Source organism: Phytophthora infestans, genomic scaffold, assembly GCF_000142945.1.
Source record: "Phytophthora infestans T30-4 supercont1.77 genomic scaffold, whole genome shotgun sequence".
NCBI classification, from domain to species: Eukaryota; Oomycota; class Peronosporomycetes; order Peronosporales; family Peronosporaceae; genus Phytophthora; species Phytophthora infestans.
The window spans coordinates 351,716-361,876 of NW_003303682.1; positions in this window are offsets into that span (position 1 = coordinate 351,716).

Genomic DNA, 10,161 nt, shown 5'->3' on the forward strand with positions numbered 1-10,161 from the left:
CATGTTCTTGTTCTTCTTCTCATCTTAGTAGATCGTAAACTGGAAGACCATGCAAACAGTTCACAATGTTCATACTCTGTTCCCAGGTCGTTGCACAAGTTGTGTTGTTGGAAATCCCACGTGAACTCTAGCTACAAATGTAGTTAGGAAGCTCCCACAACAATACGTCTGCTAGGATAGCAAACGATCGTTCGAGCGGACCTGAAGCCCCCAGTTCTGCCCTTGCACCGGGACAGACTGGACCTTGTAAACTACTTATATAGGCCAACCAGTAAAAATAAGAGCACGCTACTAGCACGAGCAAAGCTAATAGGTGTTATGAATCCTCGTGGTCCGAACAGCGGAAGGGTACCAGGCACGGGTAAGCCTTTTACGAGGGCACCGAGTGTTCAACACTCGGTTGGAAGAATAAAAGGGATGCAATACACGCACTCCCAGTCGTGCAAATAGGCAACAATAAGCCGTCACGTAAAACCTCCTGATAGTAATCGGCCAATACACACACAGTCTCTTGACCTTGCCGGATGAACCCTCGCTACAGAGCTTCGAGTTCACCGACAGACATAACACACTCAAACAAGCTTGGATAGACGCTTACCTTGAAGCCGGACGTCGCTCTGTGTGCTTGAGTGGAAATTCTGTTCTGTATTTATGTTTACCCTTTCGGGTCTATTCCTAATAAGAAGTCCTAATCAAGTATGCGAATATTAGCTGAACAATGATCCGTTATGGATCTTCTTGCACGCCAAGCGTCGTCTGCACTGTCGCATGAGCATCTTTAACAGCTCGCGCCCTGTCCCAGACGTTGAACGTGCCTTCAAAGCGTTGTGGAGGCTTCCGCGAACTCATCCCAACCGTCACCGAGGATTCGTACCGTAGATGGTCATATCTTGGCTGCTGAATGCGAATCCGGCCAGTCCATTTTTAATAATAAGGACAGCCTGGATTGAGTGACATCTGGACCGTATCCAATATTCGCTGAGTGTTCGCTAGTGACGCCGTCGAGTCTCTTGCACCTTGGGGTCACCGTACATCACGTGACCGAGGGTTCGTCGCTTGAACATCTGGGTGGTGCCGCATCTTTGTCGACGGGCGGTTATCCGCAACGCTGGAGAAACCACCACACCACACACCATATTGGCTTCCATAAATACAGCCTGGACAATGTGCAGAGGAACAATTTGCCCAGTTCCTAACTAACCGATTAGTGAGGAGGAGCTGGGCAAATTATTCCGTGCTTGAATGCCATTACAGCTTAGCCCCCCCCCTTCACGCACACACACACCACCACCACACCACTACCTTTCTGTTAGCTAGCGTCCAGCGACTCGCGTAGACCCGACAAACAAACATTAGATATCCGGCAGTATAAACACATTGAATTTTGATTACAATGGCTTATTCTGTATCGCTATGGCTGATGGCGTTGACCTCACTTGCTCTACCTTTATTGAGTCCACTCTCGTCGCATACTGATGATGTCGATCCTTCTCTACCGTCGTAGTCTCCAGACGGCTTGTATAGCGACTTGACGTGGGTATTGGGACTACAATATCCTTCAAAGCCGCACGCATCGGCAGCGTCGAGAATACTATCCTCGTGTCTAGCTGAACACTGCATTCATCGCTCGCGTAGTGCTAGAAACCATGTACGCCGCGCAGGTACTATATGATCGCGTTAGCTATGTAGCAAGATATGAACGCCAGCACATCTATTTTGTGATAGCACACACACCGTCTAGAAGCAGACGTCTCGCCCTGATCCGTCAAGATGTTCCTGGGTACTTAGTTTAATGTAGCACACGTAATTGACGTTGACGTCTTGCCCGGATACGTCAAGACGCCCCTTGTGCAGCTTCTCTCTGGAACAGTTTATTACTCCAGTCCCTTGGGCAACTTCTCGCTGGAAAGGTGTATTTTGTGAGTGAGGTAAATGGAGTGGCCGACACACGTCGACGTTGGTTTGTACTCGAATGTTCAAACCTGTACGAGTTTGTACTCGTCTTTCTATCATCACTGAATAATGTCCATCTATCTACCCTCGCTAATCTAACAGGATTTCAACTGACCCGACCCTTTACAAACTTAACCCTATTTGTGGTGAAAATTTACTTTTGATTTTGTATGGTAAATATCTCACAGTAAAATGTAAAACATGCATAATAAAAATCAGCATATATTATATGCTGGTTATTACTCCCCACCCCGCAGCATAATTTATCATATTGCTTGGGCTTACCAATAATTATCGCAATTAATATAGTAAACCCAAGCAATATGCTTGGTTTTAAGCAAACCACGTGATTCGTTAAAACATTTTCACATTTTCGCTGAATAAAAAGTGTAAAGCATATTGCAGCTTTCTAGCGACAACACTCGCAATAGGATTAATATGCGAAGATTATTTCTGTATCCAATATATTATCCTGTGGAAAGGCTTAGAACAACTGTACCATTAGTGAAAATGGGCAAAAATACACTGCCCTTTTCACTAGTGACAGTTTGGGAACATTATCGGTGTAGTGATAGGAATAAAAAGCAGTCACAATGTAACACAACATTTCCTAGATATATCATTCGTGCAAGCCCAAGTAATTAGACCCTCTCTACTCACTAACCAAAGAGGATAGATATCCTGTAGCAAATAACACTTTGGAGCACTAAATTTTCTCAAACGAAAATGTTTTGACGCATTTTATGATGACAATTCGCAACGAATCTCGTCCGACAACGATATACGAAACATCTACAGGCTGGACGTAGAAGTCATGCAGGTTAGAGTGGCATACAACGCTGAATAGACAGCGAGAATAAATAAAAAAGAAGAGAAACAATGCAATCGTCATGACACTTTAAGCGTCAAATGGTGCTGTATTTCAAGCCTGATTATTTGCAACCGCATGAAACTGATAGTTGCTAGCGGAAAGTACCTAAACTAAGCGTACCATGCTTAGTTCAGAGAGGCAAGACATATTGTGGCCTATGCTACAGTACACCGGTACGATAAACTGCCGTAGTGCAAATCATCGAGCCTTTCTTTGCAGATTCAAGCGTGTTCTGTGTGGTAAAGTGCTTTCTCAGAAATAAGAGACTTGTTCTGACAAGGAGTCACTACCCCAGATTAGTGACAACACCCAGTGGTTAGGGAGGATCTGGATTGCCCGGCATGGATCTGCGCTGCTCAAAGTGAATTGCGGCATCCTATATGGGTAGACGATGGATCTGGCATGGATAACATACGGGGAGGCAGGATCCACCAAGTGGAGACTGGAACCCACCCTCGACCGATTAGTCCCAAGAATATGTTCAAGTGAAGATTGAGCCCGTGGAAGAGGCGCCATCGGAGGTCGGATCGACGAAGACGCTTCTGAATGAAGCAAGATCCGTGGATCGATGGAGTCCTGGGAGGAACTATGTCGACGGAAGAGAGGTGGACCGGGATCCGGATCTAGAAGAGAAACCTCTCTATCCGCGGTGAAATCCCGAGTCACCAAAAGATCCGGGCACGCGCACCATTGTGGTGTAGCGGGATCAGCAAAATCTGCGAGATTGCTGGATCCAACTTACCAACAGCGCCCAGACACCGACTAACGGAGGGGGTCCCCGATGATCCGGCTTCTGCTGAACTTTCCTCACGCTGTGTACCCGTCGGTAGGGCGGGATCTTGCTCTCTCGGCAACTTCCGAAGAGCTCAAGTGGTGAAGCTTGAGTGTCTTGGCGAGACGTGGGGATGGGGTGGAGCAGTAGTGGTAAGATCTTCACTCTGCGTCCGTGGTTGTTTCTGGATCCTAAGCGAATATTCGAGCTTGGTGGATCCAGGGCCTAGATCGTGGATCTGGTCGTAGGGTTGCCTTGCGGGTGTGCTCCCTTGCTTTTGTTTTCCTTTTCGTCGTACTTGCGGCCTCCTGTGACGGGATCTTGATAGTTGAGAGCTGCTTAGGTATACCCGGCCAAGTAGTAAATCCGGTTGACCTGTCGGATCTGCACAAGTAAAGGAAAAGCTCACTAGGCTGTAGGATCTGGTCAATGTATTATCCAGTTATCACTACCAACACTAGATTCGAAATTCCCAACCTCCACGGCCAATGTAGTTCCGATTCTTGAGGGCAGGAAGGCACTTGCATGATACTGTGCAAATTGAAGTCTGATTCATAGTTAAGCCTATACCTGCCTGTATTTCTACCTTCTATGTCCTTTATCTGTAAAATCCCTTACCAGGCTCGGCTGCATGTCCTTTGTCTCCTTGACCCATCATCCCAGCTGTATTATCATCAGATCCACCGGATCCATGGCGTAATCATTGTGGTCGCCATATTATGGGTACACTCATCCAGATCCAGGTCGCTTTGATCCACCTCACTGCAAGTGCACACTCGTCATGGATCTGAGCTCTCCAATCCTCCAACATCGTCTTGCGACCGTCTGTGAACTACATCGTCCCACGAAAGTTCGAGATCCACTGCATCCACCATCCCTGTATCCTGGATCCAGGTTACTCGATGTGGGATCCTCAATCCCTTGGATTTGGACTTGGAAGAGTGGGATCTGAGACATATCGCGGTGGATCTTGCCTTATCGTTGGTCGTTACTACCAGATTCACCTCCCGATGACATCTACCGTCTTTCCTCCATAGGTCCCCACTCGATCCACCCGCACATGGTGTATCCCATATCCCCTAGGTATCGTCCCCAGGTCCCCGCGAGGACCCCTGCGGATCTTGACGCAAGTCAAGATCCGCTAGCAAAACAAGGAAAAGTGAAGGCGAAACGGTATGCATTTGCAGATTCACCGGTTAAGCCAACACCGTACCTAAATTCAATCCCGCTAGTCGAAAAGATGAGAAAAAGACCGATACGCGTAAGACTACGCGGAAGAAAATACAAGCTCCAGAGTCGGAAGAAGACCAAGCTGGATCCAGGTCAAGCTAGCTCGAAAATGATCTTGAGTTCGTATATCGCCACCAAGCTCTACGCGATTTTCTGTATCCAGATCCTGTCATGAGGATCCTGAATCCACGACAGATCGAAGAGCCAAGCTGCATCCTCCAACTACGAATTCGCGGCTGAGGATGGGTCAGATACATCTTCCGAGACGCGACGCATAATCTTAGGCCACTCTGGGGCGTCAACGCTGGAAGCGCGGGCACAGATACGGGGACAGGAGGCGCCCTGGAGTGTGAAAACGCGGAATCCAGAGCGCCATACCCGTGATGTGATACCATCCAACCAGGATCAAGCCAGATCCAGCAAGAAGCCAGTGGAATTGTCATCGGATCGGGTTCAAGCTAATCGTCTCACGAATCCTGCCTCGTCAGTAGACCAGTGTGGTGTTGGAATTTCCACGTGAACTCTAGCTACAAATGTAGTTAGGAAGCTCCCACAACAATACGTCTGCTAGGATAGCAAACGATCGTTCGGGCGGACCTGAAGCCCCCAGTTCTGCCCTTGCACCGGGACAGACTGGACCTTGTAAACTACTTATATAGGCCAACCAGTAAAAATAAGAACACGCTACTAGCACGAGCAAAGCTAGCAGGTGTTTTGAATCCTCGTGGTCCGAACAGCGGAAGGGTACCAAGCACGGGTAAGCCTTTTACGAGGGCACCGAGTGTTCAACACTCGGTTGGAAAAATAAAATGGAGGCAATACAAGCACTCCCAGTCGTGCAAATAGGCAACAATAAGCCGTCACGTAAAAACCTCCCGATAGTAATCGGCCAAAATACACAGTCTCTTGGCCTTGCCGGATGAACCCTCGCTACAGCGCTTCGAGTTCACCGACAGACATAACACACTCAAACAAGCTTGGATAGACGCTTACCTTGAAGCCGGACGTCGCTCTGTGTGCTTGAGTGGAAATTCTGTTCTGTATTTATGTTTACCCTTTCGGGTCTATTCCTAATAAGAAGTCCTAATCAAGTATGCGAATATTAACTGAACAATGATCCGTTATGGATCTTCTTGTACGCCAAGCGTCGTCGGCACTGTCGCATGAGCATCTTTAACAGCTCGCGCCCTGTCCCAGACGTTGAACGTGCCTTCAAAGCGTTGTGGAGGCTTCCGCGAACTCATCCCAGCCGTCACCGAGGATTCGTACCGTAGATGATCATATCTTGGCTGCTGGATGCGAATCCGGCCAGTCCATTTTCAATAATAAGGACAGCCTGGATTGAGTGACATCTGGACCGTATCCAATATTCGCTGAGTGTTCGCTAGTGACGCCGTCGAGTCTCTTGCACCTTGGAGTCACCGTACATCACGTGACCGAGGGTTTGTCGCTTGAACATCTGGGTGGTGCCGCATCTTTGTCGACGGGCGGTTATCCGCAATGCTGGCGAAATCACTACACCGCAACTGCCCCCGTCGCAATGAAAGCCACGGTACTGGTGCCCGTTGTGACATTTCCTCATTCTCCAATTCACCATCCAGTCACAGGATGCCCAAGCGTCTGAACCGGGCCGTGAACAGCGCGTTCCAACTTCTAAATCCACGCCGACGACGTGAACGTGAACAGCTGGAGGTAAGTCAGCTCATCTTCTTCTTGAATCATCGATACCTTGCTCATCACCATGCATTACTCGTCTCGTTTATCAGGAGGGTGATACCGAGGTTTCGAACAACCCTCAGCCTACCACACTTCCTTCGACGGCAACGTCATCAGCTGGACCTCCGGTGCTTCCAGTCCCGGGCTCTTCACCCACTGCTGCAGGTCCTGCTGCACTTCCTGTCGTTGCTGAATCCACGGGGATGGCTCCTGCTGATCCGCCTGCGCGTGCTGGTGGCCCTCCACCACTCACCAAGGATTCGTTGCGTGCCATGCTGGCTGAGAGTACGGAAGCGTCGGTTGATCACATGATGACATCGATTATTCCGTACTTGACCGCGATGGCTCGTCATCAAGTGCAGCTCAACGTTGCGCCTCCTCTTCACGGCGATGTCCGCACTCAACGTCGCCTCGAGACTGCAATGGGTTTTGACGAAGTCCTCGCCGCCGTACAGCCTCTTCCCGATGCGCTGTCGCCTTTGCCCGATCGAGTTGTCAGCCTGGAGCGTCAGTTGCGGGCTGCCCAGACCGAGGCTGCTGCCGTCGTACGTTCGGTGGCACCCGGTATCATGGCTCAAGAGAACGCGGATGCGTACCTGAAGGCTACCAGCGCCGAAGACGAAGCTCAACGCAAGGACGTCAAGATTCTTCGCGAGTCCAACGCCAAGAACGATGCCATGCTCGCGAGTGTTCAGTCTTCCATGGAGCAACATTCAGAGGACTTGAGGCGTCTGCACTGCGAGGTCCAAGCGCGAGACGCGTTTATCACCACCTAGACAAGAAGCTGGCCCGCGAACGCGAAGTGTACAAGTCTTCCATCGGCGCGAACACCGAGCAGACTCGTCAACTTCATCTCCTTGTGGTCAACCTTCCTAAGGGCAAATACATCGACAACGACACGCACAAGGCCCTCGACAGTCAGCAAGCTCGCAACACTTACATTCTTGTGGTGTAGCGGGATCAGCAAAATCTGCGAGATTGCCAGATCCAACTTACCAACTGCGCTTAGACACCGACTAACGGAGGGGTCCCCCGATGATCCGTGTTCTGCTGAACTTTCCTCACCTTGTGTACCCGTCGGTAGGGCTGGATCTTGCTCTCTCGGTAACTTCCGAAGAGCTCAAGTGGTGAAGCTTGAGTGCCTTGGCGAGACGTGGGGATGGGGTGGAGCAGCAGTGGAAAATCTTCACTCTGCGTCCGTGGATGGTTCCGAATCCTAAGCGAATATTCGAGCTTATGGATCCGGGGCCTAGATCGTGGATCTGGCCGTAGGGTTGCCTTGCGGGTGTGTTCCCTTGCCTTTGTAGTTTCCTTTGCGTCGTACTTGCCGCCTCCTGTGACGGGATCTTGAGAGTTGAGAACCTCTAGGGTGTAACCGACCAAGTAGTAAATTCGGTTGACCTGTCGGATCTGCACAAGTAAAGGAAAAGCTCACTAGGCTGTAGGATCTGGTCAATGTATTATCCAGTTATCACTACCAACACTAGATTCGAAATTCCCAACCTCCACCGAGCTCGTACGGCCAATGTAGTTCCGATTCTTGAGGGCAGGAAGGCACTTGCATGATACTGTGCAAATTGAAGTCTGATTCATAGTTAAGCCTATACCTGCCTGTATTTCTACCTTCTATGTCTTTCATCTGCTAAATCCCTTACCAGGCTCGGCTGCATGTCCTTTGTCTCCTTGACCCATCATCCCAGCTGTATTATCATCAGATCCACCGGATCCATGGCGTAATCATTGTGGTCGCCATATTATGGGTACACTCATCCAGATCCAGGTCGCTTTGATCCACCTCACTGCAAGTGCACACTCGTCATGGATCTGAGCTCTCCAATCCTCCAACATCGTCTTGCGACCGTCTGTGAACTACATCGTCCCACGAAAGTTCGAGATCCACTGCATCCATCATCCCTATACCCTGGATCCAGGTTACTCGATGTGGGATCCTCCCTCCATGGATCCGAACTCGGAAGTATGGGATCCGGGGTACCTCGCGGTGGATCTTGACTCCTCGTTAGCCGTGGCTACTAGATCCACCTTCGGATGACACCTACCTGATTCCTTCATAGGATCCACACTCGATCCACTGGTACATAGTGTATCCCATATCCACCTAAGTAAATCCAGGTAAGGGTGGATCCAAGATAAGTCTTGGTGGATCTTGTCTTCCCGTACATCGCTCATACCAGATCCATCGTCATTCCATACAGGGGTGCCGCTCGTCATGGCTAATCCACCACAGGCAACTCGCATCCGTGCCACCAACCCAAATCCTCTCTAATCACCTGAAATTGTCACTGATTCGGGATAGTGACACCGCGTCAGGCCCATTCTCTTATTTCTGAGAAAGCACTTCACCACAATCGCCTCCTGTACGCTGTCGGCGCTGCACAACAGCGTTCACGGCGTGCATTACCAGCATCCACAACCGCTTTCTCCCCTTCGCGACACATGTCTCCCGCCAAGCGTACCGGCAAATCGTCGGGCAAGGCCCCATCCTTCACATCTCCTGTCAGTCCGTCTTCCATGTCGCCCACCGATCTGCGGGTTCTAGCCCAGGCTCTTTCCGATCAGGTGCAAACCCTGACGGCGGAGCTCCAGACGGCTCAAGATGCCCAAGACCAAGCTGCGTCTCTGCACACTACCCAACTTCAGACCTTGCGAGCCCAAATCCATGACCAGGCCATGGAGATCCAGGGGTGGGAGCACCGTGCGGCCTCTCGGTCGCAGGACCTGCGACTCTTGTTGGCTGATCAGGCGGTCGAGATCCGCGACCTGACCGGACGGCTGGATCGCGCATCCCGTCAGCGAGATGTCATGCGGGATGACAACGACCATCTCCTTAGGGAGATGGCGCTCGCTGGATCTGAGATCCACCAGCTCCAATCCCGGATCCACGACCTCGAGCGGGATCTGGAGGATTCCCAGACTGCTGGGGCAGCTGCGGATGCGAGCTTGGACCGGCTCCGTGACGTGTTGCGTCTGACCCAGGAGGAGGTGGTGACCAACGACTATGTGGGATCCACCCATGGCGGATCCGCCTTAGGGTCGGCGCGTGGAGGATCTCCCGCGCCAAATCCACCTCCCTCGTCGCCGGATGTAGCTCTGGCTCAGCTTGCTGAGGAGTTGCAGGATACCAAGGAGTCGCTCGAGAAAGCGTCTGCCGGACAAGAGTACGCGCTCGAGGAGTTCGTGCGTATCACTCAATTACGCGACAAGACCCAAGCGAAACTGGCGGACAGCGAACTCCAGCGGGACAAAGCGGCTACCGAGTGGGCGGCTGCCAAGCGTGCACAAACAGAGCTGGAATCCAAGCTTCGCCGCACGAGTACGTGGATCCTCTTTTAGTCCTTGCAAGTAACCCCATATTCACTCGTTAGTGTCCATCCAGGTGACAAATTGAAAGACGCCGATGCGACCGCCGCGAAACTCCGGGATCAACTCGCTGCAGCCCAAACTCAGCAGCAACAGCTGGTCCTGGAGCGCGATCGTGGCTTATCGGAGCGGGATTTGGCTCGTCGACGACTGGCGATGGTGACAGCTGCCGTGTCGGATCCCCTTCCTCCCTTGTCGGGACTTTCTCGTGCTGCCAGCGTCTCTGCTCCTCTCCCGTCTG